Source organism: Fukomys damarensis, unplaced genomic scaffold (assembly GCF_012274545.1).
Source record: "Fukomys damarensis isolate Sample0158 unplaced genomic scaffold, DMR_v1.0_HiC HiC_scaffold_16, whole genome shotgun sequence".
Taxonomy (NCBI): Eukaryota; Metazoa; Chordata; class Mammalia; order Rodentia; family Bathyergidae; genus Fukomys; species Fukomys damarensis.
In genome coordinates, this window is record NW_022900928.1 from 121929274 (window position 1) to 121955277 (window position 26004).

The 26004-nt window shown below is 41.3% G+C and overlaps 2 long non-coding RNA genes and 1 pseudogene across 2 annotated transcripts; all 3 read left to right on the forward strand.

Annotated features, from left to right (window-relative positions):
• The first annotated feature begins 6 nt into the window (after positions 1-6).
• Positions 7-8521, forward strand: LOC117286369. Its single transcript, XR_004517533.1, has 3 exons — positions 7-119; positions 1997-2174; positions 8386-8521. It is a non-coding gene; the product is annotated as an uncharacterized LOC117286369 (long non-coding RNA).
• A 1692-nt stretch (positions 8522-10213) lies between these two features.
• Positions 10214-25398, forward strand: LOC117286368. Its single transcript, XR_004517532.1, has 3 exons — positions 10214-10352; positions 22220-22248; positions 22873-25398. It is a non-coding gene; the product is annotated as an uncharacterized LOC117286368 (long non-coding RNA).
• LOC104853784 lies at positions 17997-18578 on the forward strand (annotated as a pseudogene).
• Positions 25399-26004: the final 606 nt, after the last annotated feature.

A 26004-nucleotide genomic window follows, 5' to 3' on the forward strand; every position in this document is an offset into this window, starting at 1 on the left:
CGCAGAGTTGTCCCCGACTCCCACCGGGTTCCCGGGGCTGCTGCTCGGGCTCTGTTCGCTGCCGCCGCTGTCGCTCGTCGGAGCTGCCATGGCATGATCCGTCCCTCATAGGGGACAAGGTGAGGCGCCTTCCTCCCCCTGGATAGCCGCTTCTGCTCTGGGCCGGGAGGAGGCGTTTCTGCCTTCCCGGCTCTGACCGCGGTCGCCTGGCAGGGAAGGCACAGCTGGCTGGGCTGGGTGGGGGCGCAGTGGCAGCCCCCCCCTCCTCCTCTTCCTCCTCCTTCCCCCCTCCCCCCCTCCTCTAGTCTACCCCGCTGCTCCCCAGCCGGGCCTCCTACGCTGGCGCCTGGGTCCCTCCCTGTCCCACTCCCCCTGAGCGTCTGTCCGCCTTCCCCTTCGTCCCCTAAGGCAGCTCTACTGGCAGCTTTGGATCTCAGTTTTGTTGGACTTGGAAGTTGGGGGAGGCTGGGAGGGGGGCAGGAACGCTTTTGGGGGTGCAGCTGGGTAAGGATGTAACGTTTCGCCACGGGCTGACAGGGTAAAACAGGGATCTGCTTTTTCCTTGTCTGTCTTCTTCAACACTCTCTCACCCCACCCCTCCTTTTCATTCTGTTTATCCTCCTCGGCCGGGGGCTGGGTCCCTAGAGAAGCCCCCCCACCCACACACACCCGCAGAGCTCACCGGTGATGTAATGCGGGACCCGCGCAGGGAGGGGAAGCGGCAGCCTCAGCAGCCTGGCAGCGGCGGTTCCTTCCCTTGGTGAAAGCCGTGATCTCATTTCTCCGTCCAAGGGCGAAAGCCAATAATCACCAAGCCATTTAAGCTTTGCGCTTTTATGAGCAGAGCCCAGGCAGGCCTGAAGCGCGCTTCTCGGAGTGGACGTGGACACGGGGCGGTGGCATTTTCCTCTCGCTGTTGGGAATAGTGCCTTTTGCCCCTCGGATATATAATACCCCGATATTTAAGGAAGCACAAAGACGCAGACACAGAGCAGGGTGTTGCCCTTTGTCCGACGCGGACCACGGTGCATCCGCGTCAGGGTCGCTATTTCACAGGCGCTCAGGTGTTCCCAGCTGTGGAGTGGAGGGAATACTGTCAAATATCATCTCCGTCCTTTACCCACTTCAATTTTTATCATACAAATGTACACAGCCAAAAACTGTGAGCTGCATGCGACATGTCTTTATTTTATTAAAACTTATAGGAGCCCAGATAAGCAGGTTAGCAAGGAGTAGGGCTTCATTAACACTCCAAGCAATGTAAGACTGGAGGGTTTGGGGAGCAGCTGAGGAGAGGCGTTCACATATTCCTAACCAGAAAGCTACGCCCACATAGTCCAGCCATTTCTCTAGGTTGGACCTGGAAACTCCACCCTCCAATCCAACACAGAAGGGAAAGAGGGTGGCCCTGTAAGATCCTGGATTCCCAGGAGATGGGAATGCTCCCTCTCTGTCCATGTTCTCTGCAGAAGACAGCAAAATGCCCCAAGGGAATGGAGTGAAAAGAGTAAGTGGACAGGAAGCAAGCTAAAGAAAAAGAAAGGACAGAAAGAAACCAGCGAAATACTTCACTGTACAGACGAGAGGTAGAGGAGTCATCGATAGCTGTTATATTCTGGTGGAATTTGAATATATTGCATATACGTGCATGATTAGTGAAATAGTGGTAGGTGATTGCTGCAGATCCATGAATCATGATAGGTGTCCTAAGTTTAAGGGAGTTAGGGTGAAGCTTCTTAAACCTCTAACTCTGCATTTCTCAGTTTCAAGTTCTATTGTTATGATTTGGGGTGATATTCTTTGAGTTTTGCTTAAGAATTTCATTTTGTAATGGGGACTGTGGTTAAAGAGGGCAGGTTGCTGGGGCATCAAAAAGCTCTCCTCTGGCCTTGGATTATTGCAGTTACACAAAGTTCACCGCAATAGAAGGCTCCCTGCCCTCCCCTTTCTCTCTGTATGATTGTGAAGAGCTTGGAATTGTATGTTTTGTGCACAGGTTTAAACCAAGATTTTCAGCTTTGAACTTCAATTAGCTCTGGGCTGACAAGAAAAATGTCAAAACGGAGTATGGAGAAGAGATCCACAGAGCCAGTAGAGCTAGAGTACACTTGTGCTGTTCCTCCCACTGCCCAGTTTCTAGGACGTGTGCCACCTCCATGCCAAAAAGTGGCTTGGTAAGAATTCTGAAGGCCTGCATGTTTGGATATAGAATAGCATGGATCTGGCAAAACCTTTAAGATTTTGCAGTTTCATTCTGTTAATGCATTTTTCCCTCCACACCAGTGTTTCTTGTCCTCAGTACTACTAAACTGTGAGCTAGATAATTTTTTACTACAGGAGCTGCTCTGTGCATGGCCAATATTTAGCAGTGTTGTGGGCCTTTCTCTCGCTTGATGTTAATAGCAATGCTTCCCAGTTGTGGGAAAACATCCCCTGGTGCCAAAATCACCCCTGGCTGGGGACCAAAGGGCTTCAACAAAAATCACAGATTTGCTTAAAGTGAAACTGAGACAACAAACATCTTCCAAGTCTTATCTAATATGAGAAACAGCATCTCCAACGTACTTATTTTGTGGGCAGTGAAAAAGTAGCTCAGTGGCAGAGCACCTGCCCAGCATGCCCAGGGCCCTCTATTCAATCCCTTATACCACCATCAAAAATTTTAAAAAAAGGAGCAGGGGATTTAGCTCAGTGGTGCCACCACCTGCCTCAAAAGTGCAGGGTCCTGAGTTTGATCCCCCTGTACCCCCCAAAAGAATAAATTATTTTATAGTTATAAGCATTTCTTTTATAGATACCAACGCACTCCCTTCGAAAAGGTGTAGTACAGTTTTTGTCACGAAATATTGCCAGAATGTGTTTAACAATGCCAGATCCCAGTTACTTTATATCCTGGGGCCAGCTGCTCACTTTTAGGACCCATAAGGTGTAAAGGTGTCATGGGACAGGGGCTTTCACGGTCACAGTGAGGGGCCACAACATTTCCGAATGGTCTGTGTAATGCAGCCGTCAGTCAGCTGTCCTAGTGCTCGCTGTCTTACTTGTAGAAATAAGTAGGAAGCTTGGTCGTCCGTGTAGGAATTTGGGTCTCCCTGAGAAGCAAGACATATTGAAAGGAACCTTAAGTCATAAAGAAGGAGCTCAGTATCTATGTCAGTATTTGAATAGGCTTTGCAAGAATCCTGCTCATGCCTTGAACACATTAGATTTGGATTTGGGCAGAACCTTTGCTCTTTGCTGACCTGTTTCATTCTTGAGGATCTGAGTAAATGGGAGCCAGCCGTACTCTCAGGCAGTCTCTCATCTCCATTCCCTCCATGCTTCAGCCATCAGAAGCACATTTTAGCTACAGGAAGGGCTGTCTCAGGAAGGACTTAGTGGGGGCAAACATTCAAGTAATGTGTGGGTTGACAGTCCCGCACCCATACGCCAGGACCACTCTTCATCCTCTGTGCTGCTTGGCTTCTCTGTGCCTCAGTTACCCAAACTGCAAAGTGAAGATAAAAGCAGTGACTGCATAAGTCTACTGTGAGGATTGAATATGTCAAATACATAACACACAAAGTATAGTTCCTAGCCCCTGTGAACCTTCATTCTTATTTATGACGGGGGTTCTGAAGCCTGATCTCAGTAATCCTCACAAGTACCCTCCGAGGGTAACCAGTCTGATATGATACAGCCAATAGTAAGAATGGTTCTCACCCACCTCTTCTGCTCTTTCAAAGGTAGAGATGCAGGTAGTGTCTCAACCCAGAAGACCAGAAGGCAGAAGGCACAATGATGAATTCAACCATCCATTATAGGCCTGCCAGTTGTAATAAATAAAGCTCTGCATAAAACTTCAGGACAAAGTGAGATCTCATTGGCAATGTTGGATGGAGTGACAGATGTATAGGTAGATAATGCCACAGACAAGCAAGTAATAAATCATTCCATCACACAGTTGACATTTTAAAATAGAAACCGGGTCGATTCAATTTAACCTTTATCGAGGTCTTATCTCAGAAGACACTGGTGCTGGTCATGACACCTGGCTTCCAGGAACCAAGAAGTAATAGAGAAGCCAAGAGGAGCCCAAGGAGACAAGATGACTAAATGCCCTGTGATATCAGGGGCTGGGGTAAAGGAAGGGTCTGGAACAGAAAGGGGACATTAGGGGCAAACTAAGGAAATCTGAATAAAACATCTATTTTAGTAAATAATAAAGCATCAACATGGATCCATTAGTTATGGTAAATGTAGTATATTCCTATGGGATATGAGAAATTCAGAAAATTAGATGTGGTGATGTGTGAACACTGGGAATCTTTGCCAGTTTTCTGCAAATCTAAAACTATTCTAAAATAAAACGTTTAATTTTTTTCATTGTATGTATTTGTGAGGTTATATTAGTCAGCTTTCTATTACTGTAAGAAAATATCTGAGATAATCATCTTATAAAGAGGAAAGGTTTATTTTGGCTCACAGTTGTAGAGTTTTTAGTTCATGGTTAGCTGATCCAGCTGCTTTTGGGCCAGTAGAACATGGTGGTGCTGAGAAGCAAAAAGAGAAGGAGGTGGTCATCCCCATATCCTCCTCAAGGGAACCTCCAATGACCTAACTTCTTTCCATGAAGCCCCACCTCCTAAAGGTTCCAAAACCTCCCAATAGCACTATAGGCTGGCAACTAGGTCTTTAGCATGGTCCTTTGGGAGGGGCCACTTACCCAAGCCCTATTTTTTTTTTTTTGTAGTACCAGAGATTGAACTCAGGGTCCTGTGCATGCTGGGTACTCACTCTACCACTAAGTAACATTGCCAGCCCCAGTGGATTCTTTCCAGAAAAAGGTTGTTTTTTCAAAATGTAGATGGTATATGAGATTTGCAATTGCAAAGCTGTAATAACTCCTTGGTAATTTTAGATGAAGAGTTATAGGTATAGCTTGGTGATAGAACTCTTCCCCATCATGTGGGAGGCCTTTGATTCTAATCTAGAACAAAATTTTTTTTCAATTAAATCATATCTACTCACTGGCATTTGTATCATCACTTCAAGTAAAACTCATTAAGCAAATATGAAAAGACTTTTAAGGGAACATTTTATTTAGCATTTATTGTATTAGGGTGTCACAGTATTTTCATAACATGCAAATAATAGTAATTTGTCAAAATCCTAGAAATTATGCAACTATATTAAAGAAAATTCTGGCAGGAGAATGTTAAAATCTTCAGTATCTCAACATTTCAGATTAGCTGGTACCATTGTTGAATTTATTCTCAAAGGCATATGTTTTATGTAGTTTGGGGGGGTGTATTTGTTTGTCTGTTTGTTTCTGGTACCAGGGATGAAACTCAGGTCCTTGTACTTGTGAGGCAAGTGGTGGGACCACTGAGCTAAATCCCCGGCCCTTATGTAGGTCTTTGTTTTGTTTTGTTTTTTGGTACTGGGGATTGAACTCAGGCCCTTGCAGCTGGCGAGGCAGGTGCTGGAGACACTGAGCTAAATCCCCACCCCTATGTAGTTTTAATAATAATGTGAATACCTTGCTTCACTCTGGCTGGTGTCTATTGTGCATCAGACAGTATTTGGGAATTGGGGATGCACAACACACGGTGAAAATGCCTACTCTCACATTATATCACTATATGCTAATGGAGGGGATGTGGCAGAAAATAAACAAATGGATGAATAAGTAATATGGCAGGAGATGGAAAGTGCCATGGAGAAAAATACACCAGGATCAGAGGACTGAAAGAGCTGGTATGAAGGAGGCAGCTTGCCGCTCTGAGGTGGCCAGGAAAGCCCATCTAATAAAGTGACCTTTGAGCAATGACGTGAGGGACACAGCCCTGTAGGTATGTGGTTATGAGAACAGTGTATGCCACACGAGGTGAGCAGCAAATGCAAAGGTCCTGAGGTAGAGTGTGCTCTATGAACAACAAGGAGGCCAACAGCAGGAGCAAACTAGGAGAGGGGACAGGAGAGGAGACCACAGAGGGAAATGGAACACGGACAGTCACATAGGGACTTACAGATATTTTAAGTCTTTCCTTCTTCCCTTCCCTTCCCTTCCCTTCTCAACCCCCCACTACTGGTGATTGCACTGTGGACCTCACACATGCTAGGCAAATGCTCTAGCATTGAGTTACATCCCATTTTTGTTTTTTAATTTCTTACGTTTTGAGACAGGATCTTGCTACATTGCCCCACCTGGCCATAAATTTGCCATCCTCCTGCCTCAGCCTCTGGAATAAATGGGATTACAGGCATATGCCTCTGCATCCAGCTCCATCTTAATGATTTTTTAAATCTTAAAACAGAGTGAGAAGCCACTGGAGGGTTTTGAACAGAAAGCTACGGAGTGTAATTTAGGTTTCAAATGGAAAGAACCACTGTAGCTTCCGTGTGAGGAACAGACAAGCAGGTAAATGTAGACACAGGTGCTCCTGGTAGGTGGGTCAGTTGGTGAAGCAGGGTGGGAGGCAGTGTGGACTGAGTGAGGCATGCTGGGATTGCTTGGATTCTGTAAGTCATTTGAAGGTGAAACTGAGCGAGTTAACAGATGTCTGAAGGACAGAGCAATTTTCAAGGAAGTTTCCAAGGCTATTGACCTGACTCCCAGAACACCAGCACATGTTTTATAAACAAGAATCGTTAATGTAACAAATATGCATAAGCATTTTCCTTACATTGTATGCGTTGTTTTTATAGCCAGGACCTCTTTCACATCCTGTTCAAATGTCATCTCATGAGACTTTCCTCGACCACCCGATCTCAAATTACGGCCCCTCCCCGCTTCCTGTCCCTCCTGCCCTGCTGGGTTTCATTTCATAAGGACACACTTGGCTGTGTCCGGTGCAAATTAAAATGGGGGCCTTTGTTATAAAATTAAGAATTTGGAGAAAGTTGTCAGTAGAGCATTAAAGCAATTGCGAGGCCCTTCTGGTTACAGGGCTGTCCCAGGGCAGCAAAGCTAGCCAAGTCCATGTGTGACATGTATTTGTCTGTTTGCTGTCTCTCCCTCCACACACACACACACACACACACACACACACACACACACACACACGTGTGAGGCCGTGGAAGATGGACTTTCTGTGTTTTTGTTCCCTGCCGCATCTACAGACACAACACAGTACAGTAAATAGTTTGTGTTTGTCCCCCGCCCGCCTGGTACCAAGGATTGATCTCAGGACCTTGCACTTGTGAGGCAGGCAATGGCGCCACTGAGCTAAATCCCCCACCCTATAGTAAATAGTTTTGAATAAATAAGTTATTTTAATGGCTAATTAACTCTTCATATAATTATAGCACTGGAACTTTCATAAGTATCCCTCCATTAGTGAGTATGCAGGTAAAATATTTGCTACTACTTCATACATATAAGTCATGTGGCAATAAAAATTTTCATCATAAACCTTTTTCCAGTTTTTGATTAATTTTCTAAGATTGACTCTTGGAATAGAATTTATGTAGGCCATATCTTCCAAAAATGTGATTTGCTAAATGTGATTGGCTAGATAATTTTACATCATATTACCCTTTGACAATTTGAATTTATTTATTCATTTATATATCACTCAGAAGAGTGCTTTTCCTCTGTTATCTTTCATGTAGGTGAAGAAATACATTTTTTAAAAAAGAAAAGGCGAATGTTCTTCTTTTTCTTCAAGAATCCATTGTGTTAAAGCCACATTTTTCTAACGCTTGTTCTAATTTTGTTTCAGTGAACTATCAGTCAAAAGAGAATAATTAGGTCAATTTTGTCATTCATTCAATAAATACATCCCGTTTCTTCATGTTTTCATGTTTCATTGGATTTTTGGTGCTCCAGTACTTTGTCACTGTTTCGCATTTCTCTGCTTAGACTGTAGTTTGGGCAGGAAAATACATGATTTCTATACCCCTGGAGATAGTTAGAAGTTGTTTTTTAAGATTTTTTCAAGCACTGATTATCATAATGATTAGAAGTGCTAACAAATAGAGGAGGTCTAGTGACTACCCTGTGAATTTGTCACTAAGGCGATCCTGGGAAGTTTTTAGTGCCCGAGGTTTATGCTGTTCGTCAGATACATAGACGAGTTCTGTGGTTGGTTTTGGTGTCAGGTAGCCATCACCAAGGGCTTTCAAGTGTCTTCATGGCAAAGCTAAAGAGAAGCAAGTCTAAACAAGACTAGAGACAGAGTCTTCTGTTTTACAAAATATTTTCTAGAGGGGCCGGGGATTTAGCTCAGTGGCACGGCTCCTGCCTCGAAAGTGCAAGGTCCTGAGTTCAATCCCTGGTACAAGAAAAACAAAAAGTTTTCTAGATAAGAAATGGCTTTTCTGTGCTCTGAAATAGCAGATCACTATAGCAATCTTTTGCAATTCCTTTGTCATTCATTCTACTCCCATTTCCTGACAAAGATGCTAATATAAAGCGTGAAGGTCCAAACCACTGATGCAGGAAGGACCACAGGATAAGTTCAGCTGAAATTGAATGCTGTGTTCCTTCTGGAGGCACTGAAGAAGAATCCATTCCCGGACTCTCCAGCTTGCAGAGATCACTGCGTTCCATGGCTCCTCCAGCATGGTGACTCCCCCTCTTACTCTGATTCTGTCTCCTTGTACCCCTCACTAAGTGCTCTTGTGGTTACATGGGTCCATCTAGACAACCCAGGGTGCTTGCCACATCTCACCATCTGTAGGTTACTCACACCCTTGAAGTCCACTTCTGGCTATGTAATGTAAGTCACAGGTTCCTGGGCTCAGAATGTGGCCATTTTTCAAGTCATTGTTCTGTCAACCACTGAGGCTCTGAAGTTTCAGTTGAGATGAGTGGCCCTGGCTTAGCTGCAAACAGTGTGGGGAACCAGAATCCTTAAGTCCATTTGGGGTCCATGGAGCTGTGGGAAGCTTTTCTAGAAATGTATAGTAACATAGAAGTAGATTTCTCTTCACAGGAAGAAGAGAAGCACAGCCAGTCTAAGTGCTGAGTGTAGCACACTTGGCCAGTTCCCCGCCCATGTCTCCTGGTCCTTCCCAATTCAATGCACTTGCTGACTTCAACCCTGAGCATCTGAACTTCTTCCCTTGATGATTTTCTCCTGCAGCCACAGTCTTTTTGGCTGCCTGGAATCCTTAAAGTTTCACACTCCAGGAGCAGCTCTGCATCTCTGGCTGGTGGGAGGTGGGAAGTGTTTTTTTTTTTTTTTTTTTTTTTTTTTTTTTTTTTTTTTTTTTTTTGGTACCAGGGATTGAACTTGGGTCCTTGAGTTTGCGAGGCAGGTGACGGAACCACTGGGCTAAATCCCCGGCAGGTAATTTATTTCTGAAGTGCATGTTCTCCCTGAAGCTTGAGTTTCCCCCAGCACAGTGAAGCCCCAGACACACACAAACAGTGGTAGCTGCCTAGACAGGGTTCCTGTTAATTCGTCTTTTCCTGCCTGTGTCCTTGACCCTTTCCTGGTGTTTCCTTGGGATCACCTCTATTTGCTTCTGCCTCTGGGGGAACACAAGTTAAGACCCAGGAAAAGATCTGTTAGGAGAGTAGCAAGGACAAGGGATATCCAGACACATCTCACAAAGCATTTCTTGTGGAATCCCTGTTGAAGTAAAGACTGAGGCAGGGGCCCAGCACTAGTAACTCATAGGTGTAGTATAGGTGATTCCGGGCATGGAGGTTGGTGTCTCCCTTCCACAGCACTCCCAGGGAATTCCAAGCCTTTTAGAGAAGCTACATTCAAAAAGGCTCAGGGGTATAGAGTAATGATGAGGGCAGGGCATATCCACGCAGAGGGGGCAGACACAGCTCACTGCTTCAGTCCTGCCCAGTGTCTTGGTGTTGCAGAGCACCCAGCAGGGCTTGCCAAGCTGTTCGAGCCCAGACACTATCCAGTGACAAAAGATGCCAAAGAGGAAGAGGGCTGCTTTCTGAGTGGGCTGGACAGTTACCCCCAAATAGGGACTCTGAGGTGGAAGGAGAAGTGACTGAGCTGTTAGCAAAATTAAGTTTGTACTTTTGTTGTCATCGAAGAGAAATGGGGAGCTTATAAATCTGAGCAGTAAATATTACACTTGTCACCAGAGAACGCATTTTGTTTTCTGTTTGACCTGTGGTCCATTCGTATTGGCACCATAGAAGTAACCCCAAGGAACAACAGGTTTAGTAGGTCACATGGAATAACACAAGGAGGTTAAACCAAAAACCACTGCATTTCTCTTTCTTCTTTTTTTTTTTTTTGGTACAGAGGATCGAACTCGGGTCCTTGCGCTTGCGAGGCAGGCCACCGAACCACTGAGCTAAATCCCTGGCCTCTGCATTTCTCAACCTATGCACACACCTCATGTTCCTCTGAGTTGCTTTCCTCCTGTGACTCTACAGAAGTGAAGGGGTAAGAACCATACGGGAAAGAGAAAGACCGCAGTCTCCAGGGGTATGAGGTAGTCTGGGGCCACTAGCCCCATGCAGGTGGGGAAGGAGAGATGGGAAAAGATGGCATCAGAGAGATGTCTTCTGGCTGCTTCCTTTGGGCCAGTGAACTCAGGTGAAATGGAGCCGCCACAACTTTTCAGGAGATACAAAGATATTATTGTTGATTTTTGTATGTTATAATAATAGTGGTGTAGTCATGAGAAGTGCTTATCTCCTATAAATTCATAGAGATATTATAGGAGAACTTTTCTTTCAAATTCTCCAGTAGACAACTACATTTAAAAAGTGGGTAGAAAAAAATCAGAGTATATGAAAATGGCTGAAGCTAGATGACAAGGAATATAGGGGTTTATCATACTTCTGTCCTTTGTGGTCTTTGAAAATTCTCCTGTCAGTCAGCTTAGAGACAAGCTTACCATTGGCATCTTTCTTATAATAAAAGTAACATTAGTGATGCTTACATTTGAAAGAACTCACTGAGCCCTTTTTCTTAGAAAGATTGAGAAAATGATCTTGAATCCAGCTTTACATTTTTACTCTGCTCTCTTTCTTCTTCTCTGCCTCCTTTAAGAAGTCAGGGAAGGGCTGGGGATTTAGCTCAGTGGCATTGTAGCTGCCTCACAAGTGTAAGGTCCCAAGTTCAATCCCCAGTACCAATAAATAAATAAATAAATAAATAAATAAATAAATAAATAGATAGATAGATAGATAGATAGATAGTTCATGCTTTAAATGCCAACCAATCCCTGCTCAATCCTAAAACAACCTCTTCCCCTCACATCACATGGTGAATCTTTGTGTAGCAAAGAGGGGATCAGCAGGACAAGCACACAATGCAGTCTTCTCTGCAAGATCTTTCTGCAGCCTACCATCTCTACATTAAATCTTCTAAGTCTGCTCTGTCATTAGATGTTATAAAAACACTTAATTAGGTGGAAAAGGTGTGTTAAAGTTACAAAAGTACTTTTACTTTGAGCTACGGATCCTCTTTTTTGAGACATGGAAGTAAAGTACACACTTATTAAAAAAAAAAAAAAAAGACTCAGATGCCATTCTTGGGAGTAAATGAAGCTAGGATTGTATTGCATTTCTTACTGTTATTTGTTCTGTTGCTTTTGTGCCAGCAGTGAATCCCAAAATTCTGAAGTGTATCTGAGGACTGAGAAATATTAAAGATGCTCAAGCTTCCAACTTAACACTGATCTCTGATACTGTGAAAAGGCCTAAGTAGTAAAAGGCTTCACAGGCTGTATGGCCACCCAAGTCCTTTGTGTGTGTGATCACCAACAGAAAAATTTGAAAGGAAAGGGAATTATGAATGAAAGCATTTCAGACTATCATCAGCTTCTCACTTTTTACTTCCCTTGTTTTATCGCATGTGTATCTATTTATAATCTCTTAGATATTCTGTCAGCAACATTTGATGAAACAAAGATAAATAGAAGTACTAGAAAGTCCAGATGGAAGTGAACCCAATTTATCTTTGAGTAGCTTCAAAACCCTTACTCTTTTCTCTGTGTGTGTGTGTGTGTGTGTGTGAGTGTGTGTGTGTGAAAGCATACACCTTCACATTTGCCACCACAGTCATTTTTAAGCATGCAGTTCAGTAATGCTAAGTATGGTCATATTGTTCTGAAATGGGTCTTCAAGAATTTTCCATTTTGCTATTATGAAGCTCTATATCCATTAAACAATTCCCATTCTCCCCACTTTCCTCCAGCCCCTGATCATCACCATTCTGCTCTCTGTTTCTGAAAACTTCACCATGAATCATATAGTTTTTGCCCATTTGTTTATATTATTTAGCATGATGTTCTCAGGGCTCATTATGATATGTGTATACCACTTTGTTTTACCCACTCATCTCCCGATGGACATTTTCGTTTGCTTCTGCTTCTTTTCTATTACAAAGAATGACGCTGTGAATATGAGTGCACATATCTCTTCAGGATACCGGTTTCAGTTTCTTTGACTGTATATCCAGAGGCGGGGTTGCTAGATCATATGGCAGTTCTAATTCTGAGTTTTAAAGGGAACTCCATAAAGTTTTCCCAGGGGACTGCACCATTTTACAATCCCACTAACCCTGAAGAAGTGTTCTGATTTCTCCCCATTCTCACCAGTATTTGTTATTTCCTTTTCTTCCTTGTTTTAGTAGTAGCCATCCTCCTGGCTGAGAAGTGACATCTCAGTGTGGTTTTAATTTGTTTTTTCCTGATGGGCGGTGATATCAAACACCTTTTGCATATGCTTCTTAGTCAGGCATGGGGAACTATCTCTTCAAGGATCTTGCCCGTGTCTAAATTGGGTTATTTGATTTTCATTGTTGTTGAGTTGTAGTTCCTGGTATACCTGGATAGTAACTCTTTTACCTTTTCACTATGTTACGTGTATCCTTTGATTCAGGAAAGGCTTTACATTTGATTCCATTATCAGTTTGTCCACTTATTTATTTTGTTTTTGTTGTCTGTGCTTTACTGTTGTGACCAAGAAATCATTGCTGAGGCAAATGTGGCTATTTCCCCCTATGTTTTCTTCCAGGAGTTTTATAGCCTGAGGTCTTGTTACTACTTGTGTTTAGATCCCCCCACCCAAAGCCTTATGCTTTCTCAGAGGTGGCTGAATAGAGTGTGTGATTGACTTGTGGTAGGGCTAGGGCTCAAGGGCACTAGGATTAAGGGCGAGAGTGCTACCTGCCCTAAGTAATATGAATAAACTAAAAGGGGCAGAAAGATGCTGTTAAAGTCCCTTGCTGCTTTTGCTTTCTTCCAGCTACCATGAACTGTTGCCCATGGATACCCTGCCTTAGAGCCAGCCAATTATGGGCTGAAACCTCTACAAACTGTAAGCCACATAAACCTTTAACTTTGGATATCGGGTATTTGGGTTCAGCAATGAGAGAAAAGTAACAACATGGATTTTAATCCATTTAGATTTAATTTTTGTATATGATGTAAGAGTCGTTTAGTTTTTCCAACACTTTTCTGAAGAGATGGTCACTTTCCCTATTGGTCTTGGTCCCTTTGTCAAAGATCATTTGATTATATATATGGGAGTTTATTTCTGGGACCCACTGTCTATTCCAGTGAGGCAGTTCCTCATATTTTCTGGGTGTGGGGGTTGCTAGAGGTTGACTTAGGTCAGTCTTTTCCCACTGAGCTACACCCTCAGCCTAGCACCACACTTTCAACTACTGTAGCTTGTAATATGTTTTGAAATCAAAAAATGGAATATTTTTGTTTTGTTTTTCAAAATTGTTGTGGCTATTTGGGGTCCACTCATCTTCCATATAAATTTTAGAATGACTTTTTTCCCACTTCTGCAAAACACACCATGAGAGTTTTCATAGGGATTGCACCAATAGTCTGTTCTTCAGTGGAGAATCATTAAAAGAAAAAAAAAATAGTGAAACTTACAGGCAGTGGACAAAAACTTGAAATCAAGATTATATCATTTTTCTCAACCTCTTCTGTAAAATGAAACTGTCATAGCAGAAAATTATGCAAGTAAACACATTTGTCTCAATGACCTTTTTCTCAGATCTATGCAGATAATATAAATGGACCCCAGTAAGAATGAAAAAACAATTTATTCCTTTGACCACTGTGGCCTTAATAATAATAATAATAATAATAATAATAATAATAATAATAATATTACCATAGTATCATATAATTTGCTTAGTTTTCATATTATATAAAGCATTTATACTCATTTACATCTCATTGTGTTGTCATCCAAAGCAGCATTTCCCAAAGTTATGGTTCCTGAGATACTAATTGCTCAAAAATGGATTAAATAATTTGGGAAGTAGGGGGTGAAAGGAGGACAGGGACAAGGGGAAAAAATGAGAACCAAGCAAGACCTGTTGTGTAAAGGTACAAGACCCCAATGATGAATGTAACTGTACTGTACACCTAAAATGTACCAATAAACTCAATGAGAAAGAAAACTCTGGGAAGCATTTCAAAGTATATTCCATAGAGTCTGAACTCACAGATTGATTTAGTAAAGGCTCTGAGAAGTGCCATAGGAGACATGTCCAATGTTGTACAAGCCAATATATAGCAGGGACATTTACAGTCACATGTTTTGGTAAATATTTTAATGAATCTAAAGAATAAGTATTTGGAGCAGATACTTTTATTTTTATTATTATATATTTTTTTGAGCAGAGAATTTAAAATGAACAGTGTTTTTAGATGTTGGATTGTAAATATTGAGATTGTTCAAAGTGATGCAGAAAATAAGATGGAACTGATTTCTCCTCTTTCCCCTATTATAAGGGGCTGAAGCTGGGAGCAAGACGTGGCCTGCATGGAAAGCTGGGTATGTTTGTAATAAAGAAACTGGGCAATTTCTTCCAGATGCTATTTGCATCATCTGCGTGGAGCCATGTGTCATCCTGCTTGTGGCAAGACCTTTTCTGGAAAGGAGAAAAGAAAGCCCGAGGTGCACTGAGTCGGGCCAGACGGTCTCTGCTCCATGGGTCTGCTTTATTGACTCTTCACGTGCTGATTTTATAACATTTCCTAGAGATGAAAATAAGAGACAAATCACCTTTCATCTAGCCTGGTTAATCCTAATTGCTTGTTTATATGTTTTTCTCTCTGAACATGATATATCCTCCCTCCTAATTTCTCTTCTATTTTAAATAATGGCTTCTTCTGAAACATCAAGAGTTCCAAAACCTTGAAACAATGTATTATTTATCTTTCTGGCCACACGGATTCCTTCAGAGTCATTACAATCCATCAACTGTGCATTTGCTGACTTAATCATAGGCGGATTTAGTTTTCAGGAGACTGAGGCAGCTGTAAAGGACAAATCCATTAGGGTCTCGCATCCATTATGGGAATGGAAAGGCAAGGTACTCACCGCAACCCAGGCCAGCCAGTGGCCTTGCAGTTTGTTCAGTGTTATAGCCCCTTTTAAAGAAAACTAATTTAGATTACTAGGTGTAAAATTAAATATTCATCTAGAATTATAAAATAAACTACCACCACAACACGGCATTTAAAAGTTGGCAAGTTTTGGAAAGATCTCAAAGTCCAGAAAAAAAAAATTCTACCTGATACTCCCCCCTTGATAAAATTATGTGCATGCATACTCTTTGATTACCTGCTTGTGCAATTGTGATTTTTGTCCTAATTTTTGCAAAGAGCCTGGAAAGAGAAATCAGTCTTTTCCTCTACTGTAGTAGATCAAATAATGTTTCTTCTTATTTCTAGTGTGGAAGTTTCTTTGGTCATTATGACTTGTTGGAATCAGGGTGTGCTTTCTTGGGATTGTTGTCTATTGGGAAAACTTGTCTCAAGTGTCTTTCATATAGGAGCTGGGGGATAGCAAGGCTTTTCAGGGAGTTGTCTGCTGACAACTTGATTTTTAAAAAAAAATCTCTAGATATTGAACCCAATGGGCTTCTACCAGAGAGCTATATCCCCATTACTCAACTGCAACCCTCTTGCCTCAGCCTCTCAAGTAGCTGGGATTATGGGCATGCACCGGGACTCCCATCTGCTGGGAGAAATCTTAAATACTTTGAATCACAGTACTCACTGGACAGCTTATCTTGTTTGTCCCTAGTGTTATTGCCTATTATGAGGGTAATACTGAAACTGGCTCTTTGATTTCATAAGGTTGGGTGCACAGATGCAGCAGTGGTAGGACTCTTATTAGAAATTGTTCTTGCACAAGGACAGCTGGTAGGAACTAAACTACAAAGAAGAGGCTGTGAACACAGTGAGTCACATACATATTTCACTAGACCCAAACTGTATCATCGTCAACTTTCTTATTCATGGCTCAGAACCACTCATAGCTAATGCCACCCAATGCCAGAGGAAGTAAGACTGAGAGGAAGTTGAAGTGGAAGAGACAGTGGTTTCAAGCATTTGCAGTTAAAATATCGTATTTCTATAAACAATATGAGAACAGATGGCCATGGAAACACAAGTTCATGCAAGGGGCCTTGAAACTTAAGCTTCATTAGTTTCATGGTAAATCCACTTCTCATTTAAATTTGAATTTTTTTCCACCAGACATGCTGGTGCTTCTTTTGGAAGGATATAGGTTTGCACCTTGAACTGAGGGGCCAGATCTGTAGAAAATACAAAGCAAATGGATAGGAGACTCGATCTTCAGCTGGCCAATTTATTAAATCTAATAAAACAATTACTTAGCATTATGTGGATCAGTGACTCTTAAATCTGCCAGTGGGTTAAAACACTATATGTAGCTTTTAAAAATACACATTCCAGCTGGGCATGATGGCGCATGCCTGGAATCCCAACACTAGAGGAAGCTGAGGCAGAAGGGTGGCAAGTTCCTGCCCAGTCCAGGAAACATAAGATAAACCCTGTCCAAAACAAAACAAACAAACAAACAAAGGGGGTGGGGTGGGGTTGTAGCTCAATGCAAAGGCCCTGTGTTTAATCTTCAGTACCACACACAAAACATTTTTTTTCCCTTGGCTGTGAATCCAAACATTTTGATTCTGTCAGACCCAAGGTTAGGCCCTGGAATCATCAATGTTAAAGTTTCCTGGTTAATTCTGATTCAGCCAGGATGGAGAGCGATTCATGTAGACAAAACATTGGGATGAATGTCTGTGGCCACTACAGCCCTGCAGGGTAGAATACAGGGTGAACCTGAGATTTTTGACTTAGCATATATAAGAAGTGATGAATTTCCCTCCACATTGACTAGATTGGAGCTGAGTAAGAAGATTGTGAGGAGAATTTGTATTATCCCAACTTGGGGCAGGAGTAGAGAAGCCCTTTGCAGATTAGCATGGGCACAGAAAGCAGCTTACTGGATCCTGTGGCTGAAATGTCTATTTCAGGCATGGCCAAATCAAGGCTTAAAATAGCTGGACACTGAACATTTCCCCTGGGGAGAAGGTTCCTTTCTATAGTTTCAAGTAGAGCAGTGGAGCAGAGTTTTATTGAGCCAGCCAGGCCAAGTGTCCATTTCTGACCCAATCGCCTAGATTGGCTGCCTGGCCATGCGCTGACCTCCAGCACCTGGGAGGAGGATTCTCATCAGGCCAAATGATTTGAGAAAACACAGTAGCACCCCTAAAAGAAATCAGGATTGTTAGGTTCAACAATCTTTGGAGCCAATTAAAAAAATTTTTTTGAGACAGGTTTTGTATTCACACTGGCCTTGAACTCACTACATAGCACAGCCTTGCATCAAACTTGCAGCTACCTCCCTGCCTCAGCTTCCCTCCAGAGCACTGAGATCACAGACTTGCACTGCCATACCCAGATCTTGGGAGCCACTTCTAAGTATGGGTGAACTAACTTGCTTTGTTTTGGCTGAATTCTCTGACTTGCCCACTTTCTGGGGTCCTACATGTCTGAGAGAGGCATTGCTTCATTCAGAATACCAAGCCATGGAGAGCGATGCTATGGAACTTGTCTAGTGATCTACAGCTTTCTACTTCCTGTTTAAGGGAAGGTTCAGCAAACAGTGTCCAAAGCCTCACACCTGAGTCAATCTAACAGTCCAAAATTAGTCCAGAGTCTGACTGGGGAAGGGCCCTAAAGCTGGTGGGCACGGACTGCCAGGGAGCCTGCATGCTGGCTGGTATCTTCTGGGTCAGCTGGAGCTATGGTGATCTCCTGAGAAAAGATGAAAAAGAGATGCAAGGTTGTTGTTTGTGGCTTATCATCCATGGGGAAAACTACAATTCCAGAGCAGCTCCTTCATGGAGATCATACAACTGGAATGGAAGATGGTGAGACAGTGGAAGGCGTGTGTGTGGCTTCTGTGGAAATGAATCAAGGAGCAGAGGAACAGTTCCGTCTTTCTGACACCAGAGGTCTACAAGAAAGCATTGAGCTGCCAAAGCATTATTTTCCATTTGCTGATGGCTTTGTTTCTGTGTACAGTGTGGATGAACCTTGAATCCTTTCAAACAGTGGAGCTTCTGAGGAAAGAAATTGATAAATTCAAAGACAAAAAACGAGGTTGTAATTGTTGTGTTGGGAAACAAAATGGACCTTTCTGAGCAGGGACAGGTGGATGCTGTAGTGGCCAGCAGTGGGCAGAAAGCAAGAAGGGGAGACTATGGGAGGAAACTGTTATAGACCAGAAAACTATTTTTCATTAGCCATAAACTTTCCCAACCCTGGAGCAAATCCAGCTTTCCTTTGTCTCGGAGGAAAAACAAAGGGGACTCTAGCTCTGAGAACTTAAAATCAGCAATTTCACAATTGTTTGTTTGAATCATGATTGCCAATGAGTGTGAATACTGAGTAACCTTAACATTTAAAGTAGGCCATTTCGGGCTGGGGATTTAGCTCAGTGGTTCCGGCGCCTGCCTGGCAAATGCAAGGACCTGAGTTCGACCCCTGGTACCAATAAATAAATAAATAAATAAAGCAGGCCATTTGTTTCAACCTTTGGCCTCTAGGAAAATCCTGAGTAATTCAATGCACTCTCAGTTATAATTAAATTGTTAAATTATTGAGCTGTTTATTACTGCCTGATATATCATTCTCTTTTGAAGCCTGTCCCTAAAATCAGTACCTGTTATTTGCGTTGTACTTGCCAAAACAGTAAAATAAAGTTTGAATACTATGTTTAAAAAAAGGACACCAAATCCCAAACAAACAAACAAACAAACAACAAACTAAGTGGTCTGAAGTCAATCAAGCGAGTCCAGGTAGAGAGGTGGAGTCAAGAGCCCAAGTCAAAGGGAGCAGAACCAACACGAGTTGACAAGGTGTTCCCGAGAGTGTAGAGGGCCATGGATGCTTAAGTTTTTGAGCCCAAGCTGGGAGAGCTGAAATCACTTGCAAAGTAATTTGTCCCAAATGCTGTGGCCACAGCCCAGCTAGCTGCATACTCCACGTATCGTGCCTGTACTCCATGATCAGAGAGACTTCACAGTTCATGGTTTTTGCACTTCAGTATCACAGACGAGTGGTCTAAGAAGCCCAAAGATGCGCCACCAAACTCCCTCTTCAAGGGAAGGCTCCCTGCTGAGTTGTGGGGGTTGGTGCCCTCCGGTCCATTGTGGATCCACTGTAGCAGACCGGTTTGCTCCAGAGCTCCCTCCCAGGCCAGGCACCTTGGACACTTGCTTTGCAGTTCATATTTTCCCTCTGACCCATTCTGCTTCTTCTTTTTCTTCTTCCTGCTTCCTTTCACAGCTACTGATCTCTAGTAAGTGCCTTGTACCTCAAACTTTGTTTTGCATCTGCTTCCAGAAAACCCGACCTGCACTAAGTATCATTAGCACATATGATAACTGAACCATTAAAAGTAAATAGAAGCATTAAGTCTGCAAACTATTGTTCAATCTGTGAAAAAAAAATGTCTTTCCAGGTCTTTTTTCTTTCTAAGAGAAATGCAGATCCCCCCCTCCCGATTCATTTCTTATTAACAACTCTGGAGACTCAAAGTGGAAAGTTTCTAATTTACCAAATTTTGAGAGCCGTATAAATTCACAAGAAGTTGTTCTGAGAAAAAGATATAATTTAATCAAGTATCTGGGTAGTAAAGAATCATTGTTTCAATCATATTTTAAATTTTAAAGTATTTAAATGTTTGTTAGCATATATTCGCAGTACATAACAAATACGTTCATCATGAGGAATTGGTACACAAATGTGTCGCATCTCGATCCCATTTACTTTCCTTTCTCCACCTCTCCTTCCTCTCTCCCACCCCCATACCCCCACTCCTGTGTCTCAAAAGTCTGTCTCCCTGTTTCCTATCATCTATTTTTTATTTTGCTCTTTTAATTATTTATACTTTGGGTTTCTCATATAAGAGAAACCTTGTGATATTTAACCTTCTGTTTCTTTTTTTTGTACTGGAGATTGAACTCAAGACCTTGCACTTACAAGGCAGGCGGCAGAACCATTGAGCTAAATCCTGGGCCTAACTTTCTGTTTCTGACTTATTTCACTTAGCATTATGGACTCAAGGTACATCTATTTTCCCACAAATGACCTAAGTCTATCCTTCTTTATGGCTAAGTAATATATGTGTGTGTGCATATGTGTTTTATCATATATAAAATGTATATCATTTTCATTATCCTTCATCTGTTGATGGACATATTGGCCACTCCCAAGAGATTGACTGTTGTGAATCTGCTACTACAAACAAAGATATGCATGTATCGCTGTGATATTATGTCTTTAACTCTTTTGGAAAGATATCCAGGAAAACCAGAACTCTGTCAAGTGGAATTTCTACTTTTAGTTTTTTGAGAAATCTCCATACTGATTTCCATAGAAACATACTAGTTTACATTCCCACCAACAACGTTTCCCCACAACCTCACCAGCATTTGTTGTTTTTTGAGTTAGTGATGATGGCCGTTCTTTCTCGAATAAGATGGAATATGAGTATTGTTTTGATTTGCATTTCTGCCATGTCCAAAGATGCTGAGCACTTTGTCATGTACCTGTGGACCATTTGTACTTCTTTTGAGAAGTATCTATTCATTTCAATTACCCATCCTTTGACTGGGTCTTTTATTTTGGGGCGGGTATAATTTTTTTTAGTTCTTTGTATATTCTAGATAGTAGTCCTCTGCCTGAGGAGTAGTTGACAAATTGTATTTCATTCTGTAGGTTGTCTCTTCACTCTGTTGTTTGTTTCCTTTGCTGTGCAGAAGCTTTTAAATTTGATACAATCCCATTATTGATTGCTGGTGTTACTGCTTGTGCAATTGGGATTCTGTTCAGTAAATCCTTGCCTATGCCTATGTCTTCAGTAGTTTTACCTATTTTATCTTCCAACAGCTTCAGTGTTTCTGTTTTTTTTTTTTTATCTAGGCCTTTGATCCATCTTGATTTGATTTTAGTACAGGGTGAGTGATATTGGTCTATATTCTAAACCAAAACTTTAACAATTAAAATAAAGTTAAACTCAACACGATCTTCTAAAAACACAGTATTATTTTTCAATAATAAAGGGTCATGACTATTTCAAAACTTATGTACACAATCATTTAAATCTCAGCTTCATTTCACTATAGCTGTGGAAAATAGCCAATTAGTAGAGGCCAGTTAGTAGAGTTCTTTAAAGTCTCTGTTGATTTATTTTCGGTAACTGGGGTAGAATGTCATAACTCAGACCTTCAAAATTTTGATACTCATTTAGGCTAAGTAATGAATGGCATAGTTGAAAAATTGAAATAATTCATAAAAAGTAATAGAAAGAACTAGCTGCCACATCACTGTTCCTTACATACAGCCATTTGTTAATCATTCATATTCATAAGTTTCATGGGTGGTTACATAACATAACTGTAAATTATGTTCTTGACATCACTACTTCTTGACCCCTCTGCTCTGAGTATTAAATACTGATCTTTTTCTGTGAGAGGTAAAAGTTCAGCTTCCACATTGCTGCACTGTGTACTTTGTTTTGCTACTTGTAGCTTCTGTATATATATTTTGGTACTGGGGATCAAGCACAGATCCTTGCACTTGCAAGGCAGGCAGTGGAACCACTGAGCTAAACGCTCTGCCCATAGCTTCTGTGTAAATAGCACACTAAAAACTACTTATTCCATTGGCTTTCAAAAGTGTCTCTTGTCCATACGTCCTCTACAATGAAGACATTAGAAGTTTTCATCTTTCTTCCCTCCCCAACTCCTTGACCTTTGTTATTCTCTGACCTTTATATTTTCAGTGTTGATAAATTTGAACTATAGAGATATCTGGATGCCCATGTTTATTATGGCACAATTCACAATATGCAAGTTGTGGAATCAGTTTAGGTGCTTGTCAGTAAAAGAATGGATAAAGAAAAGCAAATATAGCACATTTTCTAATGAAATCATATTATTTGCAGGAAAATGAACGGAACTCGACACCATCATGGTAAGCAAGGGAAGGCAGACCCAGAAAGACAAGTATTGCATGTTTTACCTAATATGTAGAATCTAAAAAAGATGACAAGAAGCTAGAAGAAAGACTATTAGACCAGAGAAATGGAATCGGGGAAGAGAAACTAATAGGAGTGATGGGTATGATCAAAATATGTCATATGCATGTATAAAATGCTACAATAATTCCCAATACCATGACAAAAAGTATCAATCTCTATGATTGCTTCATTTCAGAAATATAGTGAATTCTCTCATCCACAAAGTCCCCTCTGTATAGCTTAGCTTTCTTCCCCTTTTATTCTTATATCATAATTTAAATAGTATTATTGGAAGAAGGGAGTAAAAAAAAAGAATAGGTGCTTGAGATGTAGATATCATTCCTAATAAAAATCTCTAACAAAAAAAGTGTAAGGATCTTTCCATTCTGCCCTTGATTTAAAAATGTACAAACTCATAGGAAATCCAGAAAATTCATGGCATGTTTCTCCCAAAAGAATATACAAGAACAAACTTGCATATCCTTTGAATATAAAATAATTCATATTTTGAGGCAGATTAGATCTGGATATGTGAAGAGAAGAGAGTGGTTCTTACTAAATGCCTTTTTTGTGCCTAGGACTTCACAAATATTGTCTCCTCGCGCAACTACGTTGTACATGAAGTCCCTGGGGCTCAGTGAAGTGATTCACGTAGAGTCCTACAGTTTCAAACCGGAGTCCCGACTGATTCCTACATCACGCGTGCTTCCTATGAGGAAGTGAAGCCAGCAAATGCATGAACGATACCAGCAGAGGCAAGATCTGAGCATAAAACAAAGATCTAAGTACCCAGCTAAATGCATAGGAGCCATACTGTACATGTACAATGTAGGTGACCCGAAGTTATTTGCATGGGATTAGAGGGGCTTCTCCATATCTCTCTATCTCCCCAAGATGGAACATTTCTCAGGAGATGGAAGAATTGATCTACAGGCCTCAGTGGTGAGCAGTCTGTTGCTGTCTTCTCTTAGAGTTCTACAGCGGAGAAGCTCTGCTTCCTTAGCAAACGCACTTAGGATCACATTGACATTTCATTTCAGAGCAAGCAGTCATGGATTAAAGCACCTATTATGCAAAAGTCACAGTATGTGTAGATTCGAAGGGAATGGCAGTAAACAGTCAATTCATTAATCAATTATTGCTACAATTCCAAACCAAACTGACAACTCATATTAGTTGCATGATTTTTTTAGAAAAGTGCAACAACTTTACATATACTGATCTCATGTTTTTCACATTGAAGTTTTAAAAAGCTGGTATTTTCTGTTAGTTAAATATTGATTACTATTTTTAAAACCGCCCTCATGACAATGACTGTACATATGCAAATAGGATGCAAAATGAGAGCCACGGCTGTCCAGATGGAGGCTGAGCAGAACAGATGCTGCCTTCTAGATGTGCACTCTGGAGGAAGAGGTATTCATCACAGTGAGGCTAACAATGCAGCTCGTGATGGTTATAGGTGGTTTCTAATTTACAAGATGACTGACGTACGCAGGACAGTCAAAACACATTAGACAGAAGTAACGAGCCTCGGCTTCAAGCAGGCAATTTTCAAGGGAGTGAGGAACAAGGATATGGCTTGTCTTGTTCCTTAATTACTGAGCTAATTAATCGCCAGAAGTGAAATTGTTGCCTCTAGACACCTTAATATAGGCACAGTGGAAGGAAAATACAGAGCTCAGAGCACCATTCTGACAGATTAATAAAAACATCTCACCGAGGGAAAGTTCTATCTGCTAATATTATGGTCCTCAATATGTCTTTTTCCATTAAGCTAAGAAATCTTTTAAGATACTTTCACTTTTTGTACTTCATAGAAAGATTGGTATTTTTGCTTAGAATAGTCAAAGCAAGGGAGAAACATTCCAAGCAAAATAGACTATTTTTGTTAGTTAGCAATGAAGGGCTTCAATAAGGAATTTGAATGAAGTCTATCGAACTTCAGTCGATTTTTAAAGGCAAATTAGGCATTATTTGACCAAAATTTGTGCTCCACACTCAAATATTAAGACCACATTTATCTCTCACTTTTCTCTGAGTTACATCTGTGGTGCACTTGAAATGTTAGCAAGGTCTGCAAAAGAATCAGAATGTTGGGGAAGGCATTAGTCTCACCCAAGCCAGGTGATAGTGGCAAATGACAGCATTTTCATGAGAGAGAAACCTCACTCCATGTAAGGTAGCACGATGATGTGGAATTCTGTACCTGTGTGAAATCCCTTGGAGTTGAGATCCTAGTAGAGCTGAATAAAGATGGAGGAAGAGAGGAGGATGAGGGAGAAAAGAAGGCGGAGGAGGAACAGGAGGAGGAGAGGAGGAAAATTGTGATTTAGTAGAAACTGTAAATGGCCTCTGTACTGATGTTGGAGTCCAACTCACTCGAGAAATGCACCATGGAATTCTGGATAATGTAATGCAATTTCAGACCAGTATTCATACACAGGGAAATGGAGAATTGGGGCCATTATGTAGATAATGAAAACTAGAAAGATTTAAAAGACTAGCAAGATAATCTTAAGACTGAGATGGGTAAAGGGACTACGTGGAGATATGGGAATGCATAAAAGGACAACTACGGTGGTGGCATACAATAAGAACATGGGAGTCACATTTTATAGTAAAACAGAAATGAATGTTCAGAGAAAGAGTATTTTATTTGTGCTAATTAGCAGAGTGCTATACTCAAGAACATCAGAATGTACAGTAATCACAAACAGACCTAGGGAAACTTCACATTAAAATTACAAATTAGATTTTACTTTTCAAATTACATGCATTTATGTATATTTTTTAATAATGGGTAAAATATCTTAAATGACATGGCAATTAGAATTGGAATTCAGAAATACTATTTTCAAGCTTCAAATCAGGAACAATTCCACAGGTTGCTTTCACTGTGAATAAAGGCCATCATTTCAACTCTGTCCTGTTAACACGGTAACTTCTAACTACACTGGGTTGATAGGAACAGCAGCTTTAAGAATGCAAAGTTCTGAATCAAGTGCAAGCATTTAAAACTCTGATGGGCTCAAAAGAAACTCTCTATGTAGTTCAGGCTGTCTTTGAACTCACTGTGTAGCCCAGGCTGGCCTCGAACTTGCAACAATTCTGCCTCAGCTTCCCAAGTGCTGGGATTACAGGCGTGCACCACCACACTGGGTGTCAGAAGAAACTTTAAAGCCAACAAATATCATCTCTTATTTTGCTAACTCTACCATATTTTCAAATTAATTGTTAACTTATCACAATGTTAATCAGTTGCTAAAGCACTAGCAAATTATATTAACCAGAATGGTATACCATAAGGATTAAAAGTCCTGTTTCACCAAAGAGTACAAAGTAGGCTACATAGGACCATGGCTAAGTGTGCGAATTGTGAGATTCCATAGGAACCCTACTTCACTGCAAGATTATGAAACTGATTCTAATTTTTACCCATATCTACCTGTGAACATTTTTTTGTCAAAAAAGGCTCAGAGGCTTGTTTACATTCAATAAAATCCCTGCCTTAAGAACAATAATGCTGAATTCCTTTATTTATCAATTGATTCATGCAACCACTAATTCATGCACTCAGCAATCACATTTCCTCTGTCTGGGATTTAAACTCAGGAAGCCAGGGGAAAATGCTTGCTTGTAGGAGGAATTTGAGATCATCAATGTCATTTAGATCAAGGCCAAGATGGGTAAACTGGGGCAAGTGGCAG